This window comes from Monomorium pharaonis, chromosome 9, assembly GCF_013373865.1.
Source record: "Monomorium pharaonis isolate MP-MQ-018 chromosome 9, ASM1337386v2, whole genome shotgun sequence".
Classification (NCBI taxonomy): domain Eukaryota; kingdom Metazoa; phylum Arthropoda; class Insecta; order Hymenoptera; family Formicidae; genus Monomorium; species Monomorium pharaonis.
In genome coordinates, this window is record NC_050475.1 from 20,036,232 (window position 1) to 20,059,495 (window position 23,264).

The 23,264-nt window shown below is 39.8% G+C and overlaps 1 protein-coding gene across 6 annotated transcripts in view; it reads left to right on the plus strand.

Moving 5' to 3' along the window:
- Positions 1-131: 131 nt before the first annotated feature.
- LOC105838780 (serine-rich adhesin for platelets) overlaps positions 132-23,264 on the plus strand; it is a 71,741-nt gene continuing 48,608 nt past the window's right edge. The window contains exons 1-3 of one of the 6 annotated variants that reach the window (XM_036292256.1): positions 132-376; positions 1,059-1,240; positions 8,548-8,659. The gene's annotated coding sequence lies outside the window, so the exon portion shown is untranslated. The other 5 variants (XM_036292259.1, XM_036292258.1, XM_036292257.1 and 2 more) reach the window with 5 other exon arrangements.

Below are 23,264 nucleotides of genomic sequence, written 5' to 3' on the forward strand. Positions count from 1 at the left end.
ACTTACAAAAATGGCATATAAGCATAGTTACAGTATGTCTCAACTACCGATCTACATTGCAATTAACAGCAGTCGTTACAATTTCTTGTATCGGCATGGCGTTACGACTTTTTCTAGTGTCCTAACTTTTTTACTTAGTATTGTCGAAGAGAGATTTACTGCCGCGTGATTGGACGTGGTTTATGCAAAGTGATTGACAGCGATTGCTATCGTTAAGTGAGCCATTTTAGTGAGTCACGAGCTGTTCGTCGGTCAGAGTTATTACGTTGACATTCAAGTTACTCAGCAATTTGTACGTCCAGCAACGTGCTGCGCGTCTTTCCGTCGAGCGCATTCAGATCGGATCGTTTCGCGTATGGTTAAGGAACGTCGGAAGGTAATTACACGACGTCGAAGTTAATTTACACCGAGAGTCAATAACGAAGCCAATGTTCCCGTCTTGCGACAGCGGGATTTTTGCATTTATGACATCTTTGTGGCATAATTAGTAATTTTAACCAACCATGACGTCGTCAATCATTTTTTAAAACGAATCTTGAATAAATTTCTTTGAAAATTTGAAATTAAAAGCGAAGCATTTAAAATAAAACATTTTTTTAATTATAGTTATCGCTCATTTGCTATAATAATAGTATAATAAAAAAAAATTTCAGCTTGAATATTTGAAATCTTAAAAATTTCATGATTAACTTTTAAATGCAGTTTTGATATAACAATTTGATCTACTGATTGTAGAGAAATAAAAGTATAATTAACTCTTTAGTTAGGCGTATTGAATTCTCTTTTCTTTGACAATTTTAAAATTCCAAAGTCAAGTGACGTTAATTTCGATGTCACTTTGTCCATTCGACGTTTAAATTTCATTGGACGCGGAACCGCTTACCGCGCGCGGCAGCCAATCAAAGTCGCATTGGCGTACAAACATTTTCCGCGCGGCGCAAGATTTGATTGGCTACCGGCGCCGACTTCCGCCTTCCGCGATCCGATATCCGGAATGTCGCGCGTGAGAGAGCCGCGAATTCGCGCGATCGACCGTTTTCACCGAGATCTGTCGGCAGAGCTGATCGTCATCATCCATCCTGTTGCTCTTCGCGGGGAGCCCAGCTGTCGGACGTGTGGACCGAAAGTGGCGATTACTGCGTTTGCTGCGAACAAGCCGGGAACGCGATGACAAGCGGCGTGGGCGCGAACGAGACGTCGCCGGTAACCTCCCTCCGTCCCCCGGGGGGAGGGGTAGAACGTGAGTCGCAAAAAATTACGTTGTCCTTCTCCCGGACGTCCTACGGTTGCGCGAAGGCTACCATGCAATCGAAACCTGTCACAGGGCGTCACTGAGGAATGCGACAGCCGTAATTGTTCTCGTGTTATATTTAGGTCTGCCAAGGCTGCTCCCGGTTAAAAACTCGACTTCTGGACTAATGGATTTTTTAAAACTGAAATTAATTATAATATGCTAATATAATTGGGCAGTTAAAATGTTAAAAGTTAACAAAGTGGAAAAGTTAACGGCACGCAACGCAGGAAGTAATATCGTCAAAATTAGTTGTGTTTCGAGGTCTATTTCGTTACGCCGGTAACTCGTTGTTTGAAATTAAAATTAAATTAATTACGAAATTATGTTTTAATACGCGTTCGCCTCGCGGTCGCGCGTCTTCCGCTCTTACGTCATTTTGCTTTACCGACTGCGGCTCATTACTTTTAGCGTCGTGCTGCATTCCGCGACCGCGAATCGCACGCAAATATTCGCTTGTACGCCGAGGCGCGAACACGGTTGGCGCGTCCCAAATGTGTCGTTAACGCCGCGCCGCGCCAGCGGTGCAGGCCAATTAGAGCGGTTTTACGTCGTTAATCATATACGTGGCTCGAGTTCAAGGTGGCCCCTCTGGCCTGATTAATCGTAGGCGTGGTGCGCGCAATTTCCAAATCCAATTGTCCAGTCCGTCTCTCTGGACGTATCACGAGCTCTCCTTATGTAAATGCGCGCGCGCGCGCTCTCTCTCTCTCTCTACCTCTCTCTTTCTCTCTTTTTTGTTTCTTTTTCTTCCTCCTAAACCTTGAAGTAAATCGTCGTTGCCACCGTTGTTGGTCTGCAAAATCAAAGAAAATTGATTCCGTTTGTACAGAGGTTGTTCTCATACGAGTTTTACATTTGTAATATATTTACATTATAACAATATATAAACGTATTTATGTATAAATGTATACATATATCCTGTTTCTCTCGCGGAATAATATCTTATTGTGTGTGATTTTTTCTGATGAGAGGTCTTTTAATTCTTCAGTTAGAAATCATTATAATGAACTTTATAATGAAATAATCGGGAAGTAAAATAAAGGACGAATAGAATGCATGGACTTTAACAGAAATTTAATTTAAAAAATTGGTTTTTCTTTGTTTAAGACCTGTTCACTGTAAAGATGAGAAAAAGTCATATAATGAGTAATCCGGTAAATTTTCATATGAGAACAAAAATGCATATAATTATATACGAAATATGTTTATATACATTTTATATATATTTTATAGTAGATTTTTAAAAAATTGTTGTTTGCAGTTAAAACAATAATAGTCACACTAAAGAAATTAAAACTAATTCAATTTTTTCTTTATTGTTTCTCTTACAAAAAATTTAGTAGAAATGAGAAAAGATTACCTATATATAATTATATATGTATATTTATGATTCAAGAAATTTGCAGTACAGACCAGAATTATATCACCCTTTTTAAGTATAACTTTTGTCAAGGTGCATCGAATACGCTAAAAATTTTATAGTAGACACCTAGTAGCAGGTGCATCTTGTACATAAAGTGTAATGAGGTTTGACAAAATACACCATGATTTCTAAATTGTTCAATAATTTTCTGAAAATCGCACATTTTTGTAATCGATGCTAAAGGTTTTGCTACAAAGTACTAGAGTTGTACAATATAAATTATGAATTTTTTGTTTATTTTTAAAGCATTTGTATGTACTTGTTATGATGCGATCAAATTCTTATTTTATACAGAGATTTCAAATGAATTGATAAAAAGTTATTTCTTCAGTAAGGTATACTTATTATCAAAACATATTATGATATGGTAAAGATCCGTGCACTTTAAAACACGTTAGGCTTAAAAAACCTAAACGTGATATAATTTTGGCCGGTACTGTATATGATACATGGCCAAGGATACAAGTTTGATTGTTGTAGTATTAAAATCGACGTATCTATTTCTGAAACACTCTTATAACGAATAAAAAAATTAATATCATAAATTAAAAAGTATCACGAAGAAAACATGATAACTTTTCTTCACGTTTTATTAGAAAAAGAAAAGTTATTTTGTCTTGCTCGATGTTTTATCGTAAATATTTAGCATTTCTTTCCTTAGATCAACTGAATGTTCGGAAATCGGCCTTGTGCTAATTTATGTAAGAGGAATCTGGTGCAAGAGGGCAGTTTGATGAGGCACACCAAAAGGCCTTTCGACAATTTTCGCCTAGAGGCTACGTTTAGATAATTACGTGTATCTGTCATTACGTGTCTCAGGCGGACGGGCGTTTCGTCAGTGATATATGATTCAGATAATATCAGGGACAGCTATGGTCGCGGTACTTGCTCAATGTTCGTAGATCCGTAGACAACGGATGGCGCCCGTAGAACAGTCGCATGCAACTAATTAGCGAGCGAAATTACATGGATTTTGCGATTCGCTCGTTTAAGATTAACATCCTTTAAGCGCGATACTCATCGTCTTCCTTAATTCTCCTTCCGCTAATGATCGTACGTAGATATTACATGTCTAAACATGCGCGAGCGTAAACACACGTTTCACGAAAATTGCAGATATGATAAATGAACGATACATTCATTAAAATTTATACAAAAAGAAAATTAGCTTTAATTCAACAATCATTGTTTATATATAAACAAGAATATTGAATTTTCTTTAATGAATTTGTTAATCTTGAACAGACATAACTTGCTCACTTGAAGAATTTTATGTAATTTTATGAAAAAACATTCTCAGTAATTAATAATAATTTTTATTGAGAGAAAAAATAATATTAGATAAAAAATATAACAAATAATCTTTTATTATTTTATTATATATTATTATTATCAATCATATTATATTCTTCAGGTGAATTATAATGTGGAAATAAAAATATTTTAATGAAATTTAAGTTTATTAAATTCTTTAGAAAAGATTTTAGATTCTTGCTTATATATGAGATAATGAGTGTTGATATTAAATTTTTGTGCCTAGAAATAAACGAGAGAGAGAGAGAGAGAGAGAGAGAGAGAGAGAGAGAGAGAGAGAGAGAGAGAGAGAGAGAAGACGTTCTTTCTTTTTCCATTATTTGGTATACTTGAATCAGCGGATTGTCATCAGCATTCTTTGTCCCGTTTGTTCACGAAATTTGAAGTCCTTCTTCAAGCTGTGTTCGCGACGTCCTTGCATTCCTTAAATTTTTTTATGCGTTAAATTTAGAATCCTAAATTTTTACATCGAAGCAAAAGTGTCCACTCATTCTTTTTTGTGAGGCGTTTTACAAATGTATAAAAAAACAGTGATTGAAATCTTGAAAAAAGCTGGCCAAAATTTTAGTAAAAATATAATTAACTTAATTAATAAATTTAAATAAAAGTTCTTTAAATTTCTAACATTTTAATTTGTCGCAAATTTGGATAAATGAAAATTTTAGTATATTATTTTTGTACAGCAATTTCTGTTAAATATTTTTTAAAATATAAAGTTGCAAAATTTCTAATAATTAGTTTTTAAGAACTTTAAAAATTATTAAAACATATGAACGTTTACGTTAAAACATTATATAAAATCAAATATTATTTATCTAAGAAGAGATTATAACTTGATGTCGCCATTGCACACAATGTCACGTCGTGTACAAAATTTAACATTTGTTGCAGCTTATCGAAAGTTCAGTGTTTTCGCATTAAATTTAGGATTTGCATCAAATTTAGATAAATACATTTAGAAAAATACATTTTTTTTTAATTGCGTAAATTATTTACCTCAATTATTTTATAGAGAGCGAGAATTCAATCACTGCACATCGTAAAACGGTACGAACACGTATTTCGGGCGTGCCTGAATTTCCCGACGGAGAATACACGAACGCGTTCTGTTCCTGCATAGATATTATATCTGCGGGTGAAATCCACGCTCGAAGAAGAGACCTCGGTGATAATCGTGTGCTGCTGTTAGCTGGACCATGAATAACTCCGAGACTACCCGTTACGCGAGGTTGTGACGTTAATCCCTCCGTTAAAAAATTTTTCCACGTGCGGTTCGTGCAATTAAGGAACATACGTAACAAGCTGAAACACTTGACGCGAAAAAATTTCTGCAAATTTTTTCCCCTCTCGCTCGTACGAAACGAGAACATTCTGAAAAAAGTTAGCCAAATTAGCGCAGTGTTCTGCCCTTGTGCTCTAATTATTCCTCGCGCGGCAAAACGTTCGTGTTTCGATTCGCTGCTGAACAGCAAAGGTGGAACGTTCGTCGGCTTAACCGTCGGGCTGTTCGTCGCAGTTGGCGACAATTAATCGTTAGATTCTCACGGAGTCAAAGAAAGGCGTTTGTTTTTTTTTCTCTCTCCTTTCCTCCGTACATTCCTGCGCGGGGCCCGTCGACTTTCCTCGGATTCGCTCGTAAAACGGCCCCACAATATTTTACACTCTCAACGATAGACAGCAATTACGCTCTTACGTAATAATACGGCGTATAGCGTATATGTTGCGAGTCGGTTGCCCAACGTTGCGCGATTCACGTCGTAGATCATCGCGCGAACCCGGAGCATGGAAGGATCCGTAAACGCCGGCGGAATTTCGCAAAGTTCCTGGAGAGGAGCCGACGATCATCGCGCACCGTAAACGCGCGTCTTCCGCGGCAGCCCTCTCTTCCTCATCGATCAATCCGCGATCGGTTCGCGATCGACAGAGATCCCGCGAGAGATCCCCGTTGAGTTGAGAGTCGGACTCGTCAACCGGGGCCGACAGGACGCGAGACGAGGTGAATTGAGTCGTTTCGAAAGGAGATCGTTACGCGCGACGGACAATCTCGCGCTAACCGGAAACGCGCGCGCGCGGTAGCGAGGCAGCCAACGCGTGGTGTGGCGTAATACGCGCCATTGTAGATCATTCCGATCACAATCGGGCGCGGGTCGAGCTCAAGGATCCGTCGCTGCTGCGCTTTACATTGTTTTCTGGAACAGGTTCCAGGTCCGCGAGGGCGACGAGTAGCAGTCTCGTTGTATCGCGGTGCGGTATATACGTATCGTTGATAAATCGGAGTTTAACGAGCGAAATTGTGACGCGCGTTAACTTCATCGACTATTCGTTATTATTTAATGCCCCCTAGTAACACAATACATTGGCTAGTATTGACTGAACATCGGTTATATTAAGAGTGCCGATGTTTTGCCAATGTAACGCCAATACTGACCATAAAATATTGGTACCAAATTAAGATGCAATTAATATTTAGTATAAAACCAATATTGAATCGATATTAGTGCTTGAACGAATTGATTAAATAAGCGAGTACAATATTGGACCAATATTGGGGATATTGCATTTGCATTACTTCCCGATATTGCGCCAATGTTTCGTGTTACCAGGTCACCGTAATGTTGCTTTTCCAAGAAGACGCAAGAGTGCACTCAAGAAATGTTTGTTAAGGCAGACAAATTTCTGTCGCACAATCAAAATTTTTGTATCTGCTAGAATTTGTAAATTTTATGACAGTTACATTGATTAGATGTAAACCATGTATTTCACAGTACTCGCTAATCATTTATCTAGCTCGGTTAATTTTTTTTCGCACAGACAATTTTTACCGTAGTTGCAGTAGATCAATATTTTTGTAATACACTGAAAAAAAAAGTAATATATACAATAAGATATGTAATTGCGGGCTGCCAACTACAGATATACAGAGATACAATAATATATGCTATTGCATATCAACATTGTACTCGCATTAATAGCAAATATTATTGTATTGAGTATTTTATATAGTTGGCAGCCCGCAATCACATATGTTATTGGCTATATTACTTTCTTTTTCTGTATAGGGCTTGACCGAGCGAGGAACGGCGAGAGCTCGCTTATTAATCGTGCGGATTCGCGATATAACGCGCACTTTTTCCCCGCTGTAAATGGAAAAATGCGTAATGGATTCGCGACGTCATTGTATAGGCGCAGATTACTTTCCGTTCCATTCGCGAGATGGGACTTCGCGAGAATGAGTTTGTCTTCGCGGCGAATTAACGGGACGCGGCGTTTCATGCAAGTGCCTCGCTTTCGATCGCTCGCCCGCGCGACGGTAAGCGTAACAGCCTTGGCAACGTAAGAGCTACGAAAGCGCGTAAAGCCGGGCCGAGGATCGCGCGCGGTTCTGTCTCGGGGTTTTGCCGCCGTAATTTAGCGATCGCGTGTCGCTCTGAAAAGAAGAAGAAAGAGAGAGACGGAGAAACGGGAACCCGACAATTCTGTCGCACGCCACGGTTCGTCAGGTCGCCCGACCGGCAAAGGAGTCACATACTAATAACTGGAGCAAAGGAGTTGTGTAAGCCGGTGGGTGGCCGCCTTTCTCTGCGAGCTGCGGCTGCCAGGTTTAGCGCTGAGCACCGCCGCCGCGTATGCGGCGGTCACTCTCGATTTTCTGCGCCCGCCGCCGCCGCGGAGAAAGATCGGCGGACACGCGCGATTATTGAGAGGTACGCGTTGAGAAGCGGAGTAAAAAAGAAAAGAAAAGAGGAGGAAATATCCCGCCAGCATGGCGACCGAGACACACGAGACACTCGTGAACGCGTGTCTCTCTCTCTCTCTCTCTCGTTAACACTCCACCCAGACCCAACGTTCGAATAAATACGTGCTTTGAAAGCGGATGTGAGAAGACCCGATTTTTCTCGTTTTCTTATTAGGGAAACTCGCGAGAAAATCTTACGAGGAGACAACTCTACAGATGATTTTAATATGAATTAAATAAGACAAATATGGATAAGTTTAGAGGTGGAGAGATATTCGTGAGATTTCTTCTCTTACTTTCTTCCTCCTCTGAATACAATTCATTATATTCAAAGTAATCTCTATTTTACATTGGAAAAAGAAATTTTTGTTCTTCTGTTCTTCGTTATCTTATTTATTTTATGAAGGGAAGAGTTGCCGAACGCGCCTAAATCCGTATTTCCATATTTTATATCTTTATTTAATGTAAGTAACATTTTTAGTAACATAAATATGAAGTAAAAATGAAAAACTCATTTTTACAGATTTAATTTTTGCCTGTTTTTATATTTAACACTCAAAAAATCAGCGATGCTAACTTCAGCATTAAGCTACAATTTCCAATTTTTACCCGCGTACAAATTAATATCAAACAGGAAATATAATTAAAAAAAAATAACTCATACGTATTCGGCAACTCTCTTCTGTATTTGGATAAAGAAATACCACATAAACGTTATTGTTTAAAATTAGACTTTCCATCTGCAATTATGAGACATGACGATGCTATTTTTGGTCGCAGGTGGTCGCAGGAGGTATTCACCCCGCGCAGAGGGGGCCAGACATAAAAGGAGTATTCATGAAAAATCGGGCGACTGCCGCGAACGAACTGGATTCGAGAGATCGGACGGAAGGTAGGTGAGTGAATTGTCGCGAAGGTCGCCCAGCTCACTTTTCCCTCGCACTTTTCTCGGCTGATTCTCGGCTGCTTGCTCTCGGACCTCTTACTCCCGACACCGTCTGCCTGTCTGTCTGTCTGTTACACTTCCATCTCGCTGCACCGCGCGCCGTTCCCATAAGCGGCACAGTTAATTTCAACGCGCGGTTCCCATATAACATAATAAAGCATTACGAATATGTGCTCACGTGCATATCTTCTCATTACACGTTTTTACGTTACATTAAAAGCATTCGCGCACGGTCATTATTACGCCCGCCGTGGCCGAAAACTATATCCTCCTTCTCGGGAGAGCCGAACCTTTCTCGCGAAACGTAAAAATTCCTGAAAATCCAGCCGGCGGACATTATAGTGAGACGCGCGGCAGAGAGATTATCTTAAAGATCCTTTTAAGAAAGTATTTCGGATGAATTATTTAGCAACCGCGATATTAAAAAATGATTAGGCGGCCTGACTCGGTGCCGGGTTTTTTCTACGCGTTGACAGGACGGTGATTAAGACCGTCGAAAGCGAGTCGCGCAATTTCGGCAATCCATCGAAAGTGTGACAGCGTAATAATCACGGTGTCCCGCGAGCGAACCCCGTGAACTGAACTCTGCCCCACGGAGACTGCGGGATGTAACGCGGCGGCCTCGTCTTCTTTCGTTAGAGTAATTACCGCGCCGCGACGGCTCTCGTAAACGACGATTCGTGATTTATGTTCTGCGTTACGCGCGCACGAAACGTTCACGAAAAAACGCGTGAGAATTGCCGTTGCGTAACGAGCGTAATAATAATAATAATAATAATAATAATAATAAATAATAATAACTTTAGTGTTCATGTGCAAGATCCGATTCCGATAAGTCTCGCGCAGTTCTAGGCGCCGGCAATGATGCTGTTACAGCAAAAGATAATTCGACCGCAAGAAAGCGTATAATGTATAACGAAAGGAAAGAACTTAAATATAGTCAGACGCGAGATTATAAGTGCACATGTGGATTTTTAATGAGAATGAGGAATAGAGGAATGAAATGAATTAATAAGATGGGAAACAAGATACCTGAGCTGAACAAGCCCACTTAATTAACTTTATTTTCTAAAAATTCTATTAATGTGTGTGTGTATGGGGGGAGGGAGGAAAAATTTATTGAAACTAAGTGAGAATAAAGTCTTTATTTTAATTGCTCACAAGAATAAAATATATTTTTTATGTATAGAAATACGTTGTTTTAATCCTGATAGCCTTATTAGCCTTATTAAATATTACATATATATAAATATGTAATATTGAAAGTAAAAATAAATTAAAGCTAACAAAGAAACTAAAAATATCTTCTAACTAATTTTAAAGTGATTATTAATTACATAAAAATAAAATTCCTTAGAGTTTACTCTCAAACATCGCAATTATCTTTAATTAATCTGTCAATCTTGGGTGCAGTTTTAGCTTCTCAAAAATTAGCAGCATTAAAAGTCATTGTTTTTTGGCATAGTAAGCTCTTGCCTAATCTCGAATAAAATTTTCCGGAACCGGAAAAAGAAAATAGAACGGAGAAAAAAATTGAAACAAAATAAATTAACATAACATAAATTCTTAAAGATGCATATAAAGTTTATGGCGAGGTTACTATCTTCGAGAAAAGATTTGATTTTCTCAAATTGTTTATCGGGAGATTAAATTGTTTTTTTTTTTTTCAATAAAGAATCGTGCACACGCACTTTTAGAGAATTGCCGATTTGCCCGGTAGATTCGGTGCTCCAAGCGGTACCAGAACAAGAGAAGGCGCCGACGGACGAAGGAGAAAGAGAAAGAGGGGATCTCGTGCTAACAGAAGGGATAAGAAACCCATGCACGTACTCTTACCAACGGTACGACGACTTCAGTCTGACGATCGCTTCCACGGAGCGAGGTTGGCCGAGCCCGACGTTAATCCGGGATCATTCGTCGGTCCGAGCACACGGTGATTTGGATCCTTGCGTTGTGATCGGTGCAAAAAAAAAGAGAGAAAAAAAAGGACTGTGTGCTCCGAAATTTTGGCGTGAAAAGTAAAAGTATTCCTTTAGGCATTCCCGCCTCGTAATTCAATTCGAGAGAAATCAAATTTCGAGACGCGAGTGACCAGCCGATGTAGATAGAAATCACTCCTGTAAAATTGACAACCCCGAGAGGCATAAAAGCAAATCGTTAATCAGTTTCCGGGAACGCGAAGGCTGATCGGAAGGTAGCTGGTCCCCCCCCTGGCGTTTTAGTACCGCGATAATTTACATAACAGTCCCCGAATTTGCATAGTAAATTCCCCGCGTTGCGCGGTTCGAGTTTTTCACGTAGAAGGGAAGAAAACGTGCGATTCGCGACTTCGTGGCGCGAAGTGCCGTGCTGCGTGGTGTGCTGCCCGGCGGGAGAAAGTGCCAGTTCACCGCTGTGCGTCGTTCTGCGTCGGTTGTTTTCTTTTTTCCCCCCTCGGTGGATCGTACACCCGATCGATGATAGACCGTCATCGGCGTCCCGCCCGACGACGATGACAGAGGACTCGCGTCCTCGCGGGACAGCATGACCCTTGGACCGTCCGCGTGCGTTAACATGCGCGAAGACACGCGTTTTCGCGGGTACCGTGGGATCCTCCTGAAGTGATAACGTCCGGTTCCCGGGAAAAGAGAAAAAGAGAGGGAGGGAAGACCCCTAAAGGATCACAAGGATCGTCGAACGTGGAGGGACGGAGATCGTGGACCGCGAAGATCACGAGGACAACCGCTGTTGGCCGGCAGACGTGAGCTACAGGTTGGTTTGGTTGGTTCATGCTCTCGCGCATTTCTTCTCTTATCCGAGGATAGCGTGAGTTAAATGGATCGTCGTATCGGGAGGGAAAAGCCGGCGGATTTAACGAAATGCGGTCCGACCGGTTCTGTCATTCGACTTGGATGATTACCGAAGGACTCCGAAATTGTCGCGGGATCTCGGCCGTGCCGTAAAAGTTTTCGCCTGCCGGTAGGAGGCGTTTGGCGAATTTTCAGCGTAATTGCGTGGGGACCTGATTTCGGGAAAAAGCGAAGGAAGAGAATGAAAGTTCGAGATTCAGATGGAAAGCTCGGAAAATATCGGATCGTTCCTCTCGCGAAGGTTCGATTGACACTCGTCTCGGCGATTGAAATCTTTTCTTTTTCGTTTTATTGCTTTTACTTACCTCGGAAGAATTTATATTTTTAGTTAACTGTCGCGCGACATTACGTAACAACGGGTTGCATATGCAACATTATGCGCGCGATCGCTGTACTGCCGCCTCTATGCGTAAACTGATTTCAACCAGTTTCTCCGATATTTTTGTCCGATTCGAGATATACCGGCTTTCACTATACAACTATATGCTTGCGCGTGGTATATAAAGGTCTCCTGATCGAACAACTTAAACTCACTCGCATCCTTTCCTTATTTTCCTACCGTTGTTTCGCTCTCCGCTCAATCTATGTTTTACGTACGTGGGACTCTTCGGTATTTTTTTGGCTTCTTCTATCCAGTAATTTTTAAAATTAGGTTTACAAAGATGTAATAAAACTATGCTTTTTATAATATTATTCCTGATGTGCAATTGAAATGTTTCCTACAAAAACTAAACAAATTTATTTTTTAAATCTGGTTTCTGCAAGAATCAAATTAAAAACGAGGATATAAATAAGTATAAATAGATAGTAAATATAAGAATTGCCCGTAAAAACGTCAAACAAATTTACAGATTTTCTATTTTATTCTTTTAGTGAGTCCTTAAAATATTAATCAAAGTTTATAAAACTTCACCGATAGAAAAATGTATTTGTATGACTATAATATTCCTACTATGTAATTATAGTCGCAAATCACATATTTCTCTATCAGTGTTTGTCTTATACATGGTATGAGAAAAATTATCATAGTTATACAAAAATAATGAAGGTTTCTGTTAAAAATATTTTGCGGAATTTTGTAAAAGTAAAAAGAATGTTACTTTATACTTAAATTAATATTTCTTGCTTATATATATTTTTTCTTCTTTTCTTTTCCTTTTTTATTTCATATTTATATAATAAACAATTTGTTTCTTAAAAATTAGACTTGTCTTCGTAGGAAACTCTTTAATTACATCTTTTTCCAGAGGCAAGAACCCGAAGACAACTTTAATTTTATTCAATTACACGTTGAAAATCATTATTTGAAGCAGATGTTAGAACTGACGATCACTTTTGGTTTTAATTTAATTGTTAATACCGAATAATGTACTTTCTGAGGGAAAGCGGTCACAACAGCGCGAATCCAACAATTAAACCTTAATCAATATCCGTAAAGCAAGAAAACGCAATGAGAGAATAATGTGCAACTCCGCTACGAACGATAATCGCCGTGTAATTGCCACGATTGCGATGAGTCGAGTCGGTCTGGGATGCCGCTGAAAAAAGGCCGAGCGATTAAAGAAAGTTGCAAATTAACGTGCCATTGTGCGGCGCGCCGTTTTCTCGGTATTCGCGCGCGCGCGCCAATTTTCCGCGGTAGAAACGCCCGGTCTTTTTTCAGTGTCGCAGCTGGAAGGAAATCGACGACGGCGCGAGAAACTCGCGTGTTATTTGTTGCAGCACGCAATTACTGCACGAACGAATGGCGGGAATGATAACACCTAGCGGTCCGTCGTGAATTCCTCGCGGAAGTTTTCGCTCCGGTTCGCGAAAATCGTCTTCGCCGAGACGAGCGTCCGCGTTTGCGACACCGGCAACACCTGTCCCTCGCGAAACCGCAGTCGGTTGCACGCCAATCGGAATTTAGCGACGACGCTGTAAACGACGCGAATCTCAATTTGAATGCACGCGTGTTAAAATGTATGTACGTATGTCTATACAAATTGTCCTTTTTCACTTTAAGAATTTGTGTGCCATTAGAAAATGCACGAGTTTCACAGGTTGTCCTATTATTATTTTTGAATATTTGCTACGCAAAGTTTGAGCGCAATTTTATTCTTAATATTCGCTTTTATTTCAACTTAGTATTTGGAAGTCTGTTAATTAGCGTGCGCCGATTATTGCAATTGTTCGCTTTCAATATTTGTTTCTTGATAATACTTTTCTCGTTGTTATGTACAAATATCCGCGACTTTCGTGAGGCACTTCGAGTAACGCGAAATATCAAGTAATGTAAAGGATTGAGTTATTCAATTTGCCGTAGGTAATTGCACCGGGTGCATTTGTTCATAGGTTGAAGACTCGTGAAAACTCATTTTGGTAACTTTTAGCCGAGAGGCGCGAGAGGGATCGCGAGAATCGCGCTTCCTCGTTCTGCGCTCGCTTCACTTTAGCCTCGTTTGTCGAACGGTTGATTGAATCCCGGCGTTTCCCGAGGCGCCGCGCGGCGGGAAACTCTCTCGCTTTCATTCGCACACGTGCTACGCATTATACGGCCCCACGAAGAAAGACACGCTCCGCACGCCACATCTGCAGTTTCTACTTCACCGCGCGAGAGATCCCGCGCGATAGAATTTTTAATAGAGAAAATCTCCTCTCCGCGCGCAACCGCGCGTGTAATTTCAGCCATCGGATTCCGAGAAGGGAAATCATTTATTATATTCGCGTCGCGATCTAAAAGTGTAATGCCGCATTACATAAAAAGTAAAAAGGAACACGGGGGGGGGGGACACATTGACGATAGGAATCTCAGCCACGCGCGATGCGGGGAAGCATTTGTAACGGGAACGATGCGATTAATGGACGGAATAAATTAAATAAATATATAAGCGCGCTGTGTTTGAAGTGCAATCGCGATCGAGACTATTATTATGCGTTACTGTTATTTTCCTTCCTACCTTTGTCAAGTTAACCGGTCGATTAATTTCCACGACGGATTCCAGACGAAGAGAGGTACGGAAAATCTATTATGTTAAGAAAAACGATTGCTCCAATTTATTCCTTTTCTTTTTAGTAAAAAAAATATTCAAAAGACTAGATTATTGAGGCCCGACTCAACTGGCAATGTTTATTGAAACAATTAATTAATGAAAAAATATTTTTTTGTAAAGATAACCGTTACTTAAAAGAAAACAAATAAAATTGAGCGCTTTTCTGGACACTAGCGCGATAGATATTTTTCCGCGTGTACGCACGCGTTTTAGAGAGGGAGAAAGACAGGACTTCCTGTGTCACATGGATAGATGTCTCACGATCTAGGTCGAAAAGGTGTATAGATATCCAGAGATAGAGTTTCTCGCGGTAATCCACTTGTGTGATAATTGCTAGAAAGCACAGGTGAGAATCGTCGCCTCGTCTTCTTTGCACATTTCTCGTCGGACTGACCGAAAGCATCAAGAACGATTAGGCTTTTATTCCTCTTCTTTCATTCATGAATTTCCCATCTCCTACGCGACTTTTTTTCTGCAGCGAGAGACTCGCAAGTGGCACGTTTGCGGCGCAGTTGGTCGAGCGGCGATAACAATTTTTCTATTTGCTCCTGGGAAACGGGCTCCACGCGTAATTAGGGCAAACATTTTCGAGCAATTCCTTCGCGTCTTTAAGAGACCGCTTAAATGAAAGCCGGCCAGTCGCACGTTGCGACTATCACCTTGTGATTTTTCATCGGCGACCTGCGCCACGCGGCGGCTGACCACCTTTGGTTGTATCTACTTGTACCGGCCGATACTTTAATTCGCTCTATTTCCAACGAGATATTTGACCCTTTAACCATAGCCGATTAACTTTCAATCTTTTCTTTTAGCGACGCGGGAAAATGTTTAAAGGGTTGAAAAATATTCTTTAAATATTTTTACATAATAACTTTTACACTTTAAAAATATAAAGTGTAATCCTTCTCTTCGCCTTTTTTTTTAAGTTAAAAGTCTCGCAAATCTTGCGAAAGATTCTGAGTCTTCTTATCGCAATAAATATTTATTTTTTCAATTTTTTTTCTTCTCAAATTCTCTTTTTTTTAGAAAATAGAAGTATTTGTTAAAACAATTATGAACTTCATTGATTGTTCATAACTTGTTGTTCGAACTTGTTGATTCGGTAGATCTGTAATCGTAATGTACGAATACCAATTTTTCTTCATACAATAGCAAAGTTTTAGTACAGCTATAAAATTTAGTACAGTATAAAATTATCAATTATAATTTATTTATTGTTATCATATACAGTTTTTTTATTGAACTTTTATAATATTAATTATAGTTGAACTCGCGCAGCAAGCTATAGCTTTGTCGAATCACCCAATCTCTTTTTTTTTGTAGATTATTTTGTTGAATGAATGTAATCTTAAGACCTACTGACATCAGAAACTGGTCTTAAGTGTAAGATTGGATTACAAACATCGTTCAAAGATAATAACATCGATCGATATTCTGTGCGGCTTATACATAATACGTGCTTAAAATGCTGAAGCTTAGAGGATCGGAGAAACGGCATTGCGAATCCGATTAAAATGTACCGGGAAAGCGACGGTAATACGTACCAAGACGTCCGGTTTTATAATTTCGCGTGTAAAACTCATTTTGCGCTAAGCCCCGCGATAAAAGGTTCGCAGAGATTTGCGGGAAAAATATTAAGGCGATCATCGCGAACTTTAAACGTCGCTTAAGTTATTGTTTTAACTTTATTTTTCACTATTCAATTCGCTTGCAACGAAGCGAGCTACGAAAAAGCATTAAGACAGCGTCGAAACGTGAAGAATTTAAGAAACAATTGTACAAGAATGGAAAGAATCCTCTTTCGCGATCGATCCTTTTCTTGTTAATGATCTTATGACGATCTCTCCAGATCGTAAAAACTTGACTGTTCCTTGCGCTTTCCTTTTTTCCCCCTTTCTTTCTTCGTCATTCACCTCCTTTCCCGATCCTCATCATCGTTTCTCTGTCGCCCGAGGTGCATCGATCGATAACTCGCTAACGATAATCGATACCGCGTTACGCAAGAGCGCCTTTACGACACGACCCACGCGCGAAATGCATTGTTAAACCTTCCCTGGAGTACGTCGTGTTACGGAAGCATCGTAAATCGTCGGGCGCGAATAGACGTCTGCTCCGATTTTCCTTCCAGCTCGCCACTGTCACTCCATCCAGCCTTATCGCACTATTTGCATGAAGTGGACACGTATCGTGTTACCAAGACCCACGCACCATTCATTCTATCGATGATTATTATCTCTGGTGTTATTGCTGCGGGATATAATTTTGCGAAATATGCATTATAATGTTAATAACGATTTAAGGTTTCTTAAACTTTTATTGTAACAATTGTATATGACATTTTATTTGTGTTTTAAATTAGGATTTAAAATTAAAAATTTTGTAATTCATTGATTTTAATTTTTTAAACATATCTACGTGTTATATAAAATTAAAGAATTAAGAATCCGAAATTTAATATACAGTATTGCCAACTTAATAATTTAAATATAGTTTAAAAATAATTTTAAAAAACTTGGAATTGTTAATAACGTCAAGATATTTACACTATTAAATTAAGACATGATTGATCGAGCTGCATTTCTGTAAATGTCTTGAGATTGGATCTTTATTCCAATCAATTGACTTAGACAAATAGATAAGGGATCGCGGAACGCGTCTCTTGAGGGCTACATAACTGTGCTGAATTCCGCAACGCGTATCCCCTGGATCGAACGTTCTCACTGAATTTCGAAAGGCCACTCGTTCCGCGTGATCGATTGACGTGATCGAATCTGATAGACGTCGATCGGCTATTGATGCTGGAGACAGCTACGCTAAACACGTCCAGGCTTTCTTCGTACGTTTCGACTTTCGCGTCGACGTAACTTTATCCATTGTATTATTATATCAGCTTTAAATACGATACACTACGCTGTACGTATTTCTCTAATTTACCTTGTCAAAGCTTTACACTCAACATCATTTCAAAACTGCAGGCTTAAGAAAAACTTTATAAGCAAAGTTATATAACTATAACGGAGAAAATTTTAATCGAGAATCCGTATCTATTTTTTCATTTCTCATATTTATACATATAATAATATGAAATAAGTTGTAAAATGGATGATCGTTCACGTAAAAAAAAACTAGGTGCCTATTCTCGGATAAAAATGATGTAGACTTTATTAGATAAATTTTCATTGCGAACCCGATCTTAAGAGATCAGCAGAAAAATAATATCGGCCGCTAAATAATCGGTGCTCGTGAAACCCAAATTACGCCGGTGATTTGCGATGACGATAAATTGCAAGGGTTAATGAGGATAACGAGCCGTTGCGACGCACGAATTGCGCTTGGCCGAAACGACGGCCGACGACGTGCTCTTTCTTTTTTTTTCACTTTCACGGCCGATCGCGACCTGCGAGCCGTCGCGTGGGATGACTTTCCGATTACCGGATAATGGCCCGGTCGTTTTCGCCGAGCGACGTCGACGAAGTGGAGCCAGATGGATCCGATTAACGTTAATAATCGCGCGCGCGATGTAAACAGAAAGGATGAAAGCATCAAAATGGTGCTATTACAGCTTTGTTATAACAGCGCCGCCGTTGCTTCATTATACCAGCCGACAGCTCAATTACCTGAACGACATGTTAGACGCTACTGAAAAGACGGCGAAGATTTATGAAATATCCTCACTGTCGACTTAAGACGCTTTTTCCTCTTTCTTTTCAATTGGATTCTCGTCTCGGGGGGGGGGGGGATGAAACAACGATTATCTACTAGTCGCACGACTATTAGTCGACGCCGATTCATCGGACACAAAAGGCGCAGTTTATTTTATTGCCGTATTATTGCCGCTAATGTAATTACCGTCATTAGCGGAATTTGCATAACGCGACGTCTTCATCCGTTCCACTTTGTTCGCGTCCCACGTTGTTTGTGGTCCGCGGATTTTATTTCCACGTGAGGGGAGGCCTGCGCGCGTGCCCTCATTACAGGTTTGTTCCACCGCCGATTTCCCAATGAGTATAATCGAGTAACGCGAGCGAAGGAGTCCGAGGAGCGTGCGAAGAAAGAAACGGAGGAGGGAGAAAAATGAAAATTGATATAGCCGCTTACGCGACGGCCCGCGCGACAGCGTGGGCGTAATGACGTAACAAGAGGACTCGCGGGGAGGCGAAGCGGGCAACCCTTTCGCCGGAATCGCTGCGAAGTGCGGTCGCGAAGGGCATTTGCATTCTGCGATTCGCGAAGATCGCCTTTCCCGCGTTTATCTATTCCGCAAAAATTGAACCGAACTGCTCCAACTGCTTAGGCTTCGCAATTGCGGCGAAGAGTTCAGTCAATTCTTAAAGCAAACATAATTTTTGAGTAATAATTTTCGATGTCGCGTTGACAGTTTTTCACGGATTACTTGCTCTTTTATTATATTTATAAAGAAAAATGTACTTGCGACTATAATTGCATAGTAAAATAAGTCGGGAATATCATTTTTATAGTTAATACTAGCTATGCCCTGCCACGCGTTGCTGTGGCTCTCTATTCTTATGCTACGTTTTTTTTTTCAAATTTTCTTTGCTTTCGTTGTTTAACTTTCAAGAGCCTTGCTTTACTGTTGCCCCTTTTTATTTTATTTTTGAATAAGCATTTATATATCTTTAACAAATCTAATATTCATTTATTCACGTACTTCTAACTTTTTTTTCTAAAAGCTACCATGGATTTAGAAATTCATTCAAAAAGACTTTTAAATAAGTTCCTTTTTTTTCAATAAAATAAAAGCCATCTTTATTTTTCTTATTACCTTAATTTAAACACAATAGAAACATTCTTCGTTTCTCCCGGTCTCTCCCGTCTCTCCCGGTCTCTCCTCGTCTCTCCCGGTCTCTCCCGTCTCTCCCGGTCTCTCCCGTCTCTCCCCGTCTCTCCCGTCTCTCCCGGTCTCTCCCGGTCTCTCTCCGTCTTTCCCTATCTCTACCCGTCTCACCCCGTCTTCATTTTTATAGTTAATATTAATTATTATTATGATATTATTAGTAATAATAACTGTATGCTATATTTTAAAGCTGTATAATTTGTAGTACATTTTTTTCATAGCTGAGATTACTATAATTACATGGCTATTATTACTAATATTATTTTAATACTGATTATAAAAATAATATTTCTGATTACAATTATTGTATGCAATTATAGTCACAAATACCATAGATTTATCTATCAATGTGGAATATTCAAAGTGAAACAAAAAAAAATAATAAGAAAAAATCGAACGTAAAAATACAGAAATAAAAAAAAACAATCCCTATTTTAAAAATTCGATACAATCACCTCTTTACGGGTACAAACGAAACCGGCAGTGGTACAAACAGGTACAAACGATGCTTAATCGAATGGCACTTGGTAGATTACTGTATCTCAAAGTAGGGTGCTGATGATTTTTTAAATTCCTGTAACTTTTACTCTTTTGAAGTACAAACCAAACAAAAGTGGTACAAACGAGTACAAACCGGGTACAATCGAATGCGTATTAAAAAAATTTTTTTATGAAAGTCGGGTGCCAAGTTCACATAGGTACTTACAAGTATAATAAAAATACAAATTAAAATATTGTAGTATCATTGGACCTTGGTAACGATAACCACCGTCGTCGTCGACTTGGCGGCGGTGGAACAGTCCCTCTCTCTCTCTTTTGTGGTTTCAAAGGTTGAGATAGAAAGACAGACGTGTATTTTATATCGAAACTGACCTTCCGTTTGCTATAGCCGCAGAATGAAACTATTGACATTCCTGGTTTCAGGTAGTGTGGTGTGAATTACGATAGTGCTCGAATATCAATGGAAACGAAGTGGATTTCTTGCATTCCTCGGTATATTCGCGCCTATACATTTGAGAGAGCATTTTCTTCCCTCCCCCTCCTTCACTTTACAGCTTGTAATTTACTCGTCAAATTAACGCAATCGTGTCAAAAATAATTGCCGAATAATTTCCTCTTTGCGTCGCGTAAATAAAGCTTCCCGGTAAAAATACGTCGATGCGTATGAGGGAAAAGACGATGCGATTACGGGCGCCTTTACGGGCACGTTGTACGTTTTAATCGGCTGTCACCTTGTCAATTAAGGGCCCATTACGCGACCTCTCGACATTTTCTGCGGCTTGTTCACGAGCGGTAAACGATTGAGACGTATACGCTCTTTCGCAATCTCGACCGGTCCCGAGGCGCTATCGCGAGATGCGAGGTGCATTCAAGATGCGTTACACGCGCGGCGGCGTTTCGCACCTGCGCGGCAACGCGGAGGGATGCCACCGATGTCACGCCGTTTATCGTCGCGTTGTGCCGCGTACAGGAGTGACATATCCTTCGCCGGCGAAACCGCGCGCGCGTTTCAACACGGGCGGTTTCATTCAGCGGGCGAATGACACGGCTCGTTACGCGGCCGCGCGCGCGAAAGCCGCAAAAAGGAGCAAAATAGCAATCGGTTAGCCGGACGGTGAGCGTTTAGATAGAGAGAATGTACGTTGCTCGAGCTTACGTGTAATGTAACGCGCGCGCATGCGGTCGTTGTATCGTTGTACATTGTCGATATACTGACCCGGTGCTCCACTGCGGCATAGCGCCGGAGAACCGATCCGATCGGCCAACCGTGAAATGCAAACGATCCCTCCCCTCGCGTGGCGCCTCGACACTTGGAATCCTTCTTTTCGTCACGCATTTTGAGTAAACATTCGTCATTATATTTCTCGCGAGTTTAATTATTTTTCTGCCTTTGATGTTACACGTCTTTATAAGCGAATTCAAATCTTGTTAGAATAAGATTTATCTGAGACTAGTTGAGGAATATGATTTTTTGTTGTTTTATTTGCAATAATGCAAGAAATTATTATTAATTATGATTTTCTGATTATTTAAAAACTATTATAGGATGTATACCGGGAAAAATTGGGAAAGGCTGCAGGTTTCTTTTCTTTAAATGAAATTTTATTGAAATTTAGACATTTTTGGAATTTTATTTAATTTACTTTAATATTCAAAACTCGAATGATTTTTTGTACGATTAAGGAAAGGATTAAAGAACATTAAATAAATTTAATTTAATAAAATAACAAAATAAATTAATTTCGAAATTTTAATTTTACATAGAATTTTACTTACAAAACTCCTGAAAATACCGAAAAATCCCGGGAACGTTTTTTAAACATTCATGTATACATCCTGTATTAAAAGAAAGTTGCGTAAGAATCTATATGCAAAACTGCATTAGAGATTAATACAATTAAATTAAAATAAACCATTTTTAAAGACACATTGAATTATAAAAAGTGAAATAAAAATATAGATTTTCTTCTTTAAAGATTTTCCACGGATTGATTGTTCATTTGTGCTGCGATTTTCACGACTGATTCGTGAATCCATGAGTAGATCTCACGCGAAGATCTTTGATCCGTTAAAAAAAAAAGCAGAGTAAGTGATCGCGGAAACGAAGCTGAACTGAGATCGAAAATGTTATTCCCATTTCGTCGCGTATCGATCTCACGCGCGCGTTTTTCGGCGTACGTGATTTATCGACGCGATCGCATGGCCTACCAACGCGCGCTGCCGCTCATTATTCAACCACGCTGACGAGCCGATCGTCCAGATAATTGGGTCTTTACGTAAGGAGATCGGTAGGAAAGTTCTGTATTAATCCGCGGAGGCGGAAGACGCGCGCGGCGAGTACTTTATCGGCCACTTTATGTACTGCAGTTTCGGTTGTTGCGGCTCGAGTAATGCCGCAAAATGCTTGCTTTCGCAACAAGTGAATCAACATGGGAATAAACGACGAATTAATCCCGAACTAAACGGGATTTTAATAATGAGAGAGGGATTATCTCGATCGAATTATTATTTTATGTTGATTTCAACGTTTATTAACTTTGATCGCGACTTAATTGACTCTTTTTCTTTCTTTGGTTCTAAGAAAAAGAGTAAATTAAACAGAGATTAAATCAAAGTCGATCTACATTGATGGAAATTATAGTTAATGAGTGTCATTAATTATGTTACTTAGCACATTGCTCGGCAATTTAAATATTAATGTGTAAATTAATTTATATTGTTAAATTGATTATTTTAAAGTATTTTATCTGTGTGAAATATGAAGTTGCATATTTAAATGCAGATACTTCGTATTGAGACTTGAGCTTGAACAATTGTTTGGGATCTGCACGTGGCTTCTTAAAAAAAAAATATATATATATAGTCCAGAGCCTCGATTATCTCGTAGGAAATTCGTAACTTCCTGCTGATTCAGGAAAGGGGTGAAGCAGAGAGATCCAGATTGTCGGCACCGAACGATCGAGAACACGCGAGCCACCGATCAATTTCCGGCCTATCTGAAACGCGGAAATCTGAGACGTAATTGGAGATCGATCCCACGTAACGTCAAGACGCCCGTGAGCGAACCGCCAGAAGACAATGTAATCATTTTCATCGGAACGTGTCCCGGAACAGTTTAATTCGTATGTGCGTAAAAGATCGATGGACTTTTATTCTATAAGTTCATCTAATCGAGCCCGACAAGTTAAAACGCTCGATACCGAAACCGTGTACGTGGGGAAGATTTTCTAAATTTTCCTCTAATTTTCCGATTGTAAGTTTTTTCGCGCGCAGCATCCCTGCACCATCTTTATTCCTAACAGATTCAAATCCTC